General features: G+C 36.7%; 1 protein-coding gene across 1 annotated transcript in view; it reads left to right on the top strand.

Annotated features, from left to right (window-relative positions):
* LOC104909327 (ephrin type-A receptor 6) overlaps positions 1-12,564 on the top strand; it is a 450,149-nt gene that overhangs the window by 399,382 nt on the left and 38,203 nt on the right. The gene's annotated exons all lie outside the window — the stretch shown is intronic.

The raw sequence follows: 12,564 nt of genomic DNA, 5'->3' as shown, positions 1-12,564 counted from the left end.
TCTCTTTGATGTCTAGCATTTTTATCTGGGTTTTAATTTTTTTATGAAATACTGAAAAACGTAAGTATTATATGAAGGTCTCATTAACGTGCAAGTAATTTCTTTAATGCTGACTTTTTGCTGTATTTTATGCTAAAGCTCAGAAGACATTTTCTTCTTGTAATTAATCATTGCCTCAACCCAGCTATGTTGTTTGCTGATTTGGAATGCTTTCTTATATTTCTCTTTTAAAACGTTGCAGAACATGTCAAGAGGAAGTTTTTGTGTGTACAAGACAATAATGCCCTCTTACCTTCACAGTAGATACAAAGAATACAAATATTTCTTATTTTCACCTTGTTACAGTATCTAAAGTTATGTTTGAAAAACATAGCATACTAGAGCATAAAGGAAATTGCATCTCCTGAACTCATTGCCCTGGAATGGAAATTCAGTAGAGTTAAGGGATGACCTTGTGAAAATCTGTCTCTCTCTGGTTCTAAATTAAGATGAAGAAGATCAATTTGTTCTTCTTCACACAGTATTGCAAGAATAAATTCATTATTGTTTAGGAATGCATGGTTATTAGACTAACAAAATCCATTATGTTGCTCGCTTCTGGAAAGATATGGCTTAGTCTTCATTGCTCTCCTGTCAGTAGTTGTTCTGCTGACAGCAAACAAGAACACAAGTTAATGCTGACTGAGCAGCATTGGATATCTTTGTTGGGATGTGTAAATACATAGGAGCTGAACTGAATTTAGCTCCTTGATTCATAATGAGAAATATAACATCAATTAGAATTTCACCAGCCATCACTAGTTTCACACATGTGATCAGAATCTGTATGGTAAATGTAGCAATGTCTCATCTCTCAAAAATTCTAAAGGCCCTAATTTATGAACATTGTTTAAATCCAATTAGTCGGTGCACACAGACTACAGAATAATGTACTTGGCAATGGCATGGTTGTTTAATCTCTGCCACATTATAAATTTTCTTTCTGTAATGCCTCATCATCAGTCCAAAGAGAAATGCAAATTGCATTAAGAAAACAGAAACAAACAGATAAATCAATGCTCCAGTGTTGGCCTGTTTGTTCCTGTTCTACAGGAAAAATGGTTATAGACAACCTTAAGTCAAGAAGTTATCATTAGTAGTTGTGCTTTTCTCTCTGGATTCAACACACTCTATTATTTTTTTGGGAATGTTTGCTTAGATATAACATAACAATATAGATGTAACTGTTATAGTTATATTGAACTCTCAGGTATAAAAGAAAAACTTTGAAAGCAAATGTGATTTAGGTGGGGCAGGTTTAAAACAACAATTACACAACAATAATTATAGAGTGAGAAGAATACACAAGGTATCAAATTTCACTCTAACAGCTGGAAAGTGCAAATTATATAAAATGTGAAGTACTAAGTTGTGCAGTACTGCTTTGCTGCAGAGAACAAGTTAGGAGGCAAGCTGAGCAATGGGCACGTGCACTCTAGTATGCTTCTCTTTTGCTTTAATACTGCTCTACTTGTGGTATTTAGAGAATGACATGTCCTTAGCTGGGAGCAAAGCAATATCTCTCTGAATGCTGATTCTAAGACTGTAAAAGCAAACTAGGGACAGAAGTTTCCAATGACTAAAAGGGATGCTATAAAAATCAGACAGAACCTTGTCTTAGCCAAATTATTTATGCAATGACAGCATGATTAAAAGTTGTTTTGTGTTAAAACTTAGATTAATAATAGCAAAAACTCTTTAAGTGATGTGCATTACAGTTGCACTAACCTATAAAGGCATATTGGATGCAGTAACTTTGATTAATAGAAGTGTAATGCTGTTCTTAGCACATACTTTCCTCTTTATAACTGTTAGTCATTAACTTCTAGCTGCTGCTAATATATATTGCATCAGTTTGTAAGCAGTACTTTCCATTACAATGTCATTGACTATTGAACAAAAAAGAAAAAGGATTTGATTGTGATAAACAGAAATGCTCTACCAAATCAATAGCTATTGACTGGGACAGTAACAAATTTGTTCATTACAAACGTGAGCTCTTATCCAGTGCTACTAGCTCAGCAAATGTGAACTTTTAAAAGATACTGTTTCCAAAATTGCCCTGAAATATGTACTGTATACAGCAAAAAATGCTAAACTAAGCTTTCTCAAAAGTAGATCTTCAACAGAATTTGAATCCTCTTTTCTAATTGCATTTGTCCTAACTGAGAACCCTAATTTCAGAGAAACATTGCTGTGGTGCAAGCTCTTGGCAAACAGAGTTCACTTCAAGGACAATTTGCCAGGCCAAGGCAAACTCTGTAGCACAGAATCTGGATTAAGTAGTTCACTCATTTTTACTAATCAGAAACCACAAAGGAATCTTTATTCCTCTCTGCTTTGTTTTACCAGCTCCGCTCCTTTCATGGTTTGCCATAAAGGGACACTAATTGCCTTGCAAATTGATTGGAGATGCTTATGAACATTACAAAAGCATTCATGTTTCTCTTTCAAATCGTATCAGTACACTGGTAATTTTAGGAGCTCTTCTTAAGTGTCCCATGGTATGTTCCACCAAGCTGTGCAACACTGTCCAATACTTTCATGGACAAATAGAAGAAAAATAAAATTTCATTTTCCAGTGCAAACACTTGTAACCAATGCTGATACCTGGGCTACAGAGAAATAAGATGCATCTTCCATATCTACACAGTGTTGAAGTTTATGTTGCAGACATCCCATGAAAAGTTTGTGTAGTAAATACAAGCTATGTTTACAGCAAACATCTGCCAGTGTAACTATAGCAAAAGACAAATGAAAAAAATAATCTCTGACTATCATCACTGTGCTGAAAGAACTCATTGGTGTAGATAGAGCCAGCCAAACAGGAATCTGTGGAGACTTGACTTTGATTTCACCCTACACAATAGTTCAAAGTATAGCCTTGTCAGTTCTGTGTAATTCTGTGTCAGAGCAAAGTATAAATCCATGCAAGTTCTTTATTGTAATCATAATCTCAGTTTGCTCCTCTCCACCCCAGACTTAATCCCCAAATAACTCGCAATTGTCAACATTCATTTCTAAAGAATTGCTTTGGTTTTCAAACTTTACATAATGAAGAACTCATACACACCACTTTGACGAGTAGCATCTTTTTAAGGCATTAATTTTCTCTAGTAACATTATGTATATTATTATTCTTCAGGCAAGTTTTCAAAATTAGCCCTTCACAAAAGGAGAAGGACTGAAGGTAGCCCCTAGATTTTTGGTTGTGAGTAAGCTTACATCCCCATAATATTGAGTCTGGCTTTGGAGTGATAAGGATTTTCATCTCCTTAGTTATCTCCTGACTGTTTTGCTTCAGTGATGTTTAAATTGTGATTGCTATTGCAGTTCTGAAATCTTTTGTCATTTGACAGATTAAATTCAAAGTCTTAATCATAGAGCTTCTCTTTAAATTACTGTGTATAATGTGTTTAGCAGAAGAAGGGTCTTGAGGTCCATGTACCTTGTTCTTATCCATGAGAAAGGCTAAGTGCAGCATGATCCTATTTCACTGTAATTTACAACTCTTCATATCCAACTTGTTCTTCATATTTCAAAAGAGCGAGAGAAATCAAGTAATTTTTTTAAAACATTTTTTTAGTTTTTTTTTCCCTTAGTGCAATAAAATCTAATATTGTTCCTTTCTCCAACATATTAGCTGTCTGAGACTCTTAAAAAGACCTCAGAATTCATTTTGAAAGATGACATATTTTACAGTACGTGTTTATTATAAAAGGCATTGTACATTTGACTGTTGCGCAAAAGGATTGAAGAAAATTCATGGCAGTGTTTGTAACTTTCTTAAATTGGTCGTGAATTTGTACATCCAGGAAGCATTACTGTGTTCAGTTTGTTGACAACTTAGCGTTTAAGTTGAGACTATTTGAAGATGGTTATATCATGATAGCTTGCAAAATTTGATTAGGATTATTCAAAAGAATGTCACTGACTTCTGAAAAGTCTAAACTTCAGAATGAGCAGAAAATATACAGTGTTAATAAGTTCCACATTAACATTATTGCCTTGGTTACAAACTACAGTGTAAGCAATTTCGGATGTTGACATTTGCCACTGTCACTAATCTTGGTACATCGCTGAGGCATCACTGGCATCTCCAGGCATAGATGTGTGTGCTGGAGGTCAAAACAGCCTCAGATCCATTCATTGAAATCAGGTCTTGCACTGAGAGGCACTTGCACTTGCCTTATGCAGCAGATAAGCCCAGCAGGGTGTCAAGGCTTTATTCACCCCTGAATGTCTTCCATTGTGCATGTGGACCGTGTAGTATGATGCAGAGTGATAGTGAGAGCGTAGCTGCATAATATTACCCAGTGAGCTTTGTATGGCATTAGACATAGAGCTAAATTTGTCTGATCAAGAATATCATAGCTGTGCCCGTAGTGATACACAAAACAGCAGAATTTCAATTGTGTTGTAAATCATTCTGTAAGTGGAGCTGCAAATTTAAATTTGGCTCACTGCCTTTTTTTTTTTCTCTCCTGTTCCATAGATAATTAACATAACACATTACTGAGTTCAGTACTTCTATGGTCAGTGAATAAACACAAAAGCCATAACCATCACCATCACTATTAGCCATACTTACTAGATCAATTTATTAAAATATAATCCAGAATAGAGTGTTGAATATTAGAGCTGTGAACATGTCTGCCGTAAGAGAGACAAAGCTAAGTATCCACAGCGTTTTTGCAAAACAGGCTACCATTCAGGAACTTCTTGTCAAAATACATAATCAACATTGATTACATTAACCTATTTTTACACCTGCACACATGCATGTAGATATTTCAAAAAATGCACACAAACTACCATGCATTCCATCTGATGAAGGTTGCTACCAAGAATACATAACAGTTGATTCTCTTAGATGACACATACTTAGGGGAAATTAGCCCTTAAACCTATGAAAAATCAAACTTTTCTTATTACAGTCTGAGAATTTTTTAACAGAAATTACGGGGTCATTATGATTTCCCACAGTTGAAATCAGTCATTTTTCTATGTTCTGCTTTTCTGTTTTGCAGCAAGCAAGCTATATATTATAGCTGTCAGCTCTGCTGTAAGATCTTTCTCAATATGATAAGCAACGAAGAAAAAGTATGTTGCCAAATAGTCATACAGCTAACATCTTGTTAGCAGCAGCTTAATCTGGCCATGGTATGGTATCTTACACAACTAAACTTTTACAATTCCACTTTTATAGGTTATGTCTGAGAAACAAGATTTTACTTTGCTTCTGTATGTCTACATTCAGTCATGTAGTACCTGTCTTTCAAGTTTATTTAGATGTTTTGATGTAGTATGTTGTTCTAGCAGAAAAAGAGGTTACAGAAATGCCAACCAACAGCCTTAAAAAGAAAAAATCTTGCAGATAAGAAATGGCCAGATATTATGTCTGTTTAAGGAAAAGCACAATCATCAATTTACATGATTAACATTGTGATTATGATGATTCTTACCTTCCACTAGTAAGCAGGAAATAATTAAATGTGAACTCATATTTAAGTATTTGTGGTATTCAGAAGCAACCACTGTTGGGTTTTATTTTGATTTATTGTTACCCTCTCAGATATACTTCTGTGGTCATTTACTGCTGTCTCCATTGATCAGCTTTGTCTTCACAGAATTTGCTTTGCGTGATACAGCAAGTCATAATGCATTCTGAGCCTAATCTCCAAGAGCTCCTTCCATTTCAGTGTCTTTCTCAGATTTTAAAACATATGCTTAGTTCCAGTATCACAAGTTATTAAGGGAAAAACAGAATAGCGATGAAAGTCTTGGGCCGTGCTGTTTGTATCTTTTCAGGGTGACAGTAAGCCAACTGAAGACGGCTTCTCAGCTGTTACCCTAGCTGTGCAGTTATTTCATCAAAAGTGGAAATCGTAACACTCTGTCCCAACTGTGACCAGTCTGGGATATGCATTCATAACATTACAGAAACTGTTCTATCTGAGAGACCTATTTGAGATCTATCTGAGAGACACAAGCAGAAATCATGCTGGTGTGGTGTGTGTTCTTGACAAATGCATGCAGGTTATTATTTACTACATTGTCACTTTCCAAGTATTTGCAATCACTCTGATTTTTTTTTCAGTTCTTAGAAGTGAAGTTAGTCTAAGTGTTCTGTATCTCCTTTTTAAAGCATTGCATTGTCGTAAACTTCATGAGGCATCACTTGATCAAAGTAAAATTGAGACTGGTTTAAGTCTTGAAACTTATAGCTGTCTTATTATGAAAACATATGCAGACCAACAGTAAAGGAATGAATTAGAAATCGAATTGCTATTACCACATGCAAATGTTGTAGGTGTGATCTGTTTCATCTTTTCAGTTCATTGTATCTACAGAATATAGCCAGGATTTTGTTATATCCTTCAGGGATCATCATTGTTTAGCTCTACGCCGGTAGAGGATACTTAATTCAGTTATTATCTGGTCTACTTGATTAGAAAAACAGAAAAGCTAAAACACTTCAAAGACATACAGCTATATTCATTGCAATGACTGATTAAAATTGACCTACAAAAACCTTTATTTCTTACAACTTCAGCTTTGCAAATTCAGCCAAGACCTTTGAATGCTCATAGAAATTCCTCTCAAATACAGCTTCCTCAAAGGTGCCAACAAACCGTAGTTGGAAGATTTTATGCCCTGCTCAATCATGTGCTCTTTGAAAAGGACAGAAAAGCAGGCAGCAATTTTTCTATCTTGTCTCAGAGTCGAGGCTTCTAACTGTTTCACGTTCTACTGAATCCAAACTGATACTGCTGAAATAATTGGAGCAACATTGGTTTTAAAACTGGTGACAAAGAAGAAGCACGCGCTGAGCTTTCATCTAGTTTTGAAAGACGGTATGTTTTTTCTTCCTTCCTTCGTCTATCAACCAGGAAATGAAAAGTGGTCTCCACCTCACTACACATATATTAAGTGGAGATGCCATTGACATTTGGACTCAAAGCATTTCGAAGACTTCCAGCCTCAGAGACTAGGTACTCATTATAGCAGCTTAAAAGATATTTTTCTTAAAGACTTCAGGAGTGTCATGAAACATCCTGGGTCGTGTCTCATTTTTCAGCTGTTTTCTGTATAATTTTTGTTCAAGCTTTTGTTAATTGTTCACTGATGGTTTCTGTGTGCAAATTCAAATAGTGTGTTACACTACATTACATGATAAAACATTTCAGTGTTAAGGCTATACAATAAGTCTGTGTTTGAGAATGGAGCTGTTGAGTTTGCGGCTGCAAACTGTATAAAATCAAGCATGATTGGTAAAAATACTAAAAAATGAAATGGACAATGTTCTTGAATTGCCAAGAGAGACTGAACAGACTAAGTGGTGTGATTGGAGAGAATACTGAGAAAATCAGAAAATAGCAAAACAATGAATTACTGTAGAAACACTAGGAATTTAGTAGTTGATTTTAATTTGGAGCACATTAACTACAGAGTATGGATGATAAAGCAATTGAATTAGTGCAGACTGTAGCAATCAAAACCAAATCAACATTAGAACCTCTGTGCTATTCACTGCCAAGAAAAAAAAGAAATTTATTTTCATAGAATGACAGAATCATAGAATGGTTTGGGTTGGAAGGGACCTTTAAGATCATCTAGTTCCAACCCACTGCTATAGGCAGGGACACCTTCCACTAGACCAGGTTGCTCAAAGCCCCATCCAGGCTCAACTGGAATGCCTTCAGGGAGGGGGCATCCACAACTTCTCTGGGCAACGTGTTCCAGTGTCTCACCACCTTCACAGTAAATAATTTCTTCCTGATGCCTAATTTAAATATACCCTCTTCCAGTTTAAAACTATTTCCACTTGTCCTATCACTACATACGCTTATAAGATGTTACAATCAGTGAATCCTTGGTATTGAAAGGGCCCATTAAAGGTCATCTATTTCAACTCTCCTGCAATGAACAGGGACATCCACAGCTCATGGGAAGGGTGTTCCATTCTTTGGATCATTTTTGTGGCCCTTCTCTGGAAGTGCTCCAACAGGTCTACATCTCTCCTGTACTGAAGACTCCACATCTTGACACAGTACTCCAGGTGAGGCCTTGCCAGCGCAGAATAGAGAAGCAGGATCACCTCCCTTGACCTGTTGGCCTGGCTTTCAATGCAACACAGGCTACAGCTGACTGTCTGGGCTGTGAGGGCCCATGATGGCTCATGTCCAGCTTCCCATCCACAAGTACCCCCAAATCCTTTTCAGCAGGGCTGTGCTCAATCCTTGCATCCCCCAGCTTGTATTAGTAGTGAAGGTTGCCTTGATCCAGGTACAAGACCTTCCTCTTAGCTTTGGACAGCTGCTCAAGCCTGTCTAGATCCCTCTGGATGGCATCTCATCCCTTAGGCGTGTCAACTGCACCACACAGCTTAATGTGATCCACAAACTTGCTGAGGATGCACTCGACTCCACTGTCAATGTCATTGATGAAGATATTAAAGAGTACTAAGCCCAGTACTGACCCCTGCAGGAAATCACTTGTCACCCATCCCCTTCCATATACTGAACCATTGACCACCACTCTCTGAACTCAGTGCTGCAGTCAGTTCTTCATCTGCATCTTCATTGATTAGTCCACCATCAAATGTATCATCTTTCCAGTTTGGAGAGAAGGATGTTGTGAGGTACAACGTCAAAGGCCTTACTGAAGTCCAGATAGCTGACATCAGTGGCTCTTCCCTTGTCCATTCAGGCAGTGACACAATCATAGGAGACGACTAGGTTGGTCAAGCAGGATTTGCCCTTGGTGAAGCCACTCTAGTTCTCCCATATCATCACTTTGCCTTCCATGTGCTTTAGCATAGCTCCATGATCTTTCCAAGCACAGAAATGAGACTGACAAGTCTGTAGACCACCAGGTCATCTTTTTTACCTTTCTTAAAAATGAGTGTGATGTTACCTTTTTTCACCTGGGACTTTCCTGACTGCAATGACTTTCCAAATATCATTGAGAGTGGCTTGGTGACTACATCAGCTAATTCCCTTAGGAACCTGGGATGCATCTCATCAGGATCCAGTTTCCTTGGGTGCTGAATCTGATCTTCCTTTACAATGGAAGGGATGTTGTTTCCCCAGTCCCTTCCTTCCAAACCATTCAAGGGCTGCGTGATGCAGTTATCGGAGAAGACCAGGGCAAAAAAGTTGTTGAGTGTTTTCCTGTATGTTATTACCAGCTTACCTGTGTCACTCATTAGGGGGGTACAACTGTCTTGGATTTTCCTTTTCTGGTTGATCTGCAGAAGCCTTTCTTGTTCTTCTTGGCACTCCTTGCCAAGTTTAGTTCAAGTTGAGCCTTGGCTTTTCTGACCCCATCCCGACTTATTTCTTCTTGACACAGAAATATAGATTGGAATTTTCCTACTAGAGAGTAGCAAAAGATTTTAAAATTTAACACATTATTGTGGAAGAATATTTATCTATTACATACCTGCCTAATTTAAATAGTGATTACATCATCAGAAAGTAGAAAATGGTAGTCCTTATATAAAGTTATGGTACTGTCTGGGGGAACTTGAGGAAAGTACCAGGGAAGAAGAGGATATTCTAAATACTGTTTAGAATATTTAGTTTCTATGGCCCATGGTGTAAGGTAGTCAGGCCTAATGCCTCATTACATCAGAATGTACTTCTGTATCTTCCATTATTTTGTCCTACCATTAGTCTCTTAGTTTCTAGCTGTAGTTCCTGATGACCATTCACTTGAAGAATGGAAGTCACAATAAAGCTATTGAAGGCTGCAGTGGCATAAGACTTTCTACCGAATAGACTGTCAAAGGGAAATATATCTCTACATTTTTGTGAATTACCGTAGGCTCTTGATAATAAGCTAAGAAATGTATCTGGCTCAGGGTATAAATTTTATAATAACAGCTTTTGCCATCATATTGTTCCATGATTTTTTGTGTTAAAATCCTTACACTAAGACTGAATTTTTGTGGGAGAAATCTAGATTAGATATCAAAATAATAGAGAGAATTTGATATTTCTGTACAATGGGGAGTGCTGGATTTAGATCCATGTCTAATAGCCAAGAGCACAGCTTCCCCTTGAAGTGACAAGATAAAAAATGAAAGATGAAAGACATAGTCATGGTAATTGTTAGGTCCACATTGTTTAAAATAGATACAGTTACCTCTCTCATTGTCTTCCCTAAATTCAAACTTATTTGACTGTATCAAACTAATAATATATCACTGCTGCTTTTGATTTGATACATTATTCTCAGTGTATAATCTTAATGCTGCCCGGAGTTTGCCTAGGACTGAAGAGTTCTTCACCATCACAGTTTGGTTTTCTTTGATTTTTTGGTAAACTCACTGCCTTAAATGTGTGGAGAGAATACTATAGGACTTGCAAGACACTTGTAAGTTACAAGCTTGGAAATACAGTATGGAATACAGAAGGTTGTTGAAGCCATAAAGATTACAACTAAATAATTTAATAATGCTCTAACTTTATTATGGAAGAGCTTTAAAATGTAGTGAATGTTGTAAGGAGTATTTATTTTCTCTAGTCCGGTGTGTTTTTGGTGTCAAAGGATGGATATGTATCTTAGCACTTCTGTATGCTGTAGAAGTATGCATAAACTTACATATCTTGTAAGTTTTCTTAAAGTAAATAGGTGCAAGGTGGCAACTAGATTATTTTTTTACTTAAGTAACTTTTAAAAATTGATGTAAATACCTGTGTCATGAGTGAAAAGAGATCATATTTATCTGTACTTTCTCATATGACATAGTCTGACAATCTTTATGGACATTCTAGGATCAACTTTCAACCATGTTATACTGCTATGTTCTTGTCACATGAAGTTGAAGCCTTCACAGAAGAAACAAAAGGACACATTTTGTAAATATTCCCTAATTCACCTAATACATAAAGTTCAATAGGTCATTTTGTATGCTTGAGTTTGGATTGACTGAATTTTTGCTTGTTCGAGCCTTTAGAACTCTTCCAGAAAAGCTGTACCCCTTCTCTGGTTCACGTATCTTTAAAAGTTACATTCATTTGTGCGTATATGAATAAGGAATGGAATAATACAATTTCTCTTTTTCTGTGTTGCTTGGACCTATCAATTGACTTTCCCCAATTCATGATGAGACAAGACATGCAAGAGCAACATAGGTGATCAGTTATGCAGGACAGGCTAATAAATAAGAACAAGGTAAGATCCTTACGTTTACCTGCACTAGAGTAAGAAAGAGCCTCATGATCAATATCTCATCACATTAAAATAGAGACACCATCATATCTAGGGAACTGGTATCTATGATAGTGGATGTCCAGGTCTCAGGCACATTCTGTCTCATAAACCTGTCTCAATTTGTATTGTAGTCTTTACAACAGCTTAAAGGACTCATGTCTAAATTTCTAATGGAAGGCAACAAGACTGAGATATCTTTAGTAGCAGCTTCATATGAAGAAAAAAAATTAAAATATGGATTGATAATCTCATATAAAGCATCTGATTTTAAATTAGCAGAAACATAAGGAAAATAAATAGGTTATTTACAGTATGGTCACCTTTCTAATGCAAGGATTGCTATAAACAACTGTAGTTCTAGTACTTAAACTAACGCAGAAAGGAGTCAGAATGGAAGACAAAATTCTTGAGAAATACCAGCTTGCTGTAGCAAACAGAAGGTAGATCAGTCTATGTATCTTAAACCAGACACATCCAAACACAACAATCTAAGCAGATCCAGTTGAGACATGCTTCCCAAGCAGAGATTAGTTCTGCAGTGTACAGAGCTAAAAGCTGCTGGAAGCAATGATTTTCAGTAATTAGCAGGAAATCTTTGAGATTTGGAAGTGGAACAGTCATATTATGCAATGAAAATCTGTTCAGACTCATTTGATTTATAAGCTGCTGAGATGTGCCATGTGCTGTCTATGTTCTGCGCTGGAGAACAAGCAAGAACTTTAATAACAGGGGTTTGCACTGAGCAGCACATCCGCATTTTACTTCCTCGTGTTGCTCAGCTTTGCAGCTCTAGCCGAAGCAGATAAATTGTTTTTTGCAGCCACAATTCTTCTAGCACCATTGACAAAATCTACACAGATACCATCATTTTGATATAATGTTGATCTGTAAGCTTCTTATTCAGAATTTATTCACTCAACCCATTATTACGTTCTTTGTATATTCCTGACCCCCCAAATTCCTTTCCTTACCTTGCAGTGAATCTCACTGTATCCATTTCACAATCTATAATTATCTTTCTGATTCTTAATACATACATGATTCAGGTTCCACATGAATAAATAATTTAGATGCAAACTGCCTGGGATACATTCCAGATTCTCAATGTTTTGGTTGGAAATACAGTTTGCATGAAATACTGTTTCTTAAATCTTACAGGTCTTCACAGATAGATACAGCCTTGTCACTATTTATAAATCAGTAGCGGGAGGAAAGACTGTTGAGGAGGGACTCAAATGGAAGAGAGATGCTGTGTGGAAAAATCCCATATTTTTTAAACACCATGATTAGTTGCTCTGAGTT

This window comes from Meleagris gallopavo, chromosome 1, assembly GCF_905368555.1.
Source record: "Meleagris gallopavo chromosome 1, MGAL_WU_HG_1.1, whole genome shotgun sequence".
Classification (NCBI taxonomy): Eukaryota; Metazoa; Chordata; class Aves; order Galliformes; family Phasianidae; genus Meleagris; species Meleagris gallopavo.
Note: the sequence above shows the minus strand (reverse complement) of the source record. Positions and strands in the feature narration are given on the sequence as shown.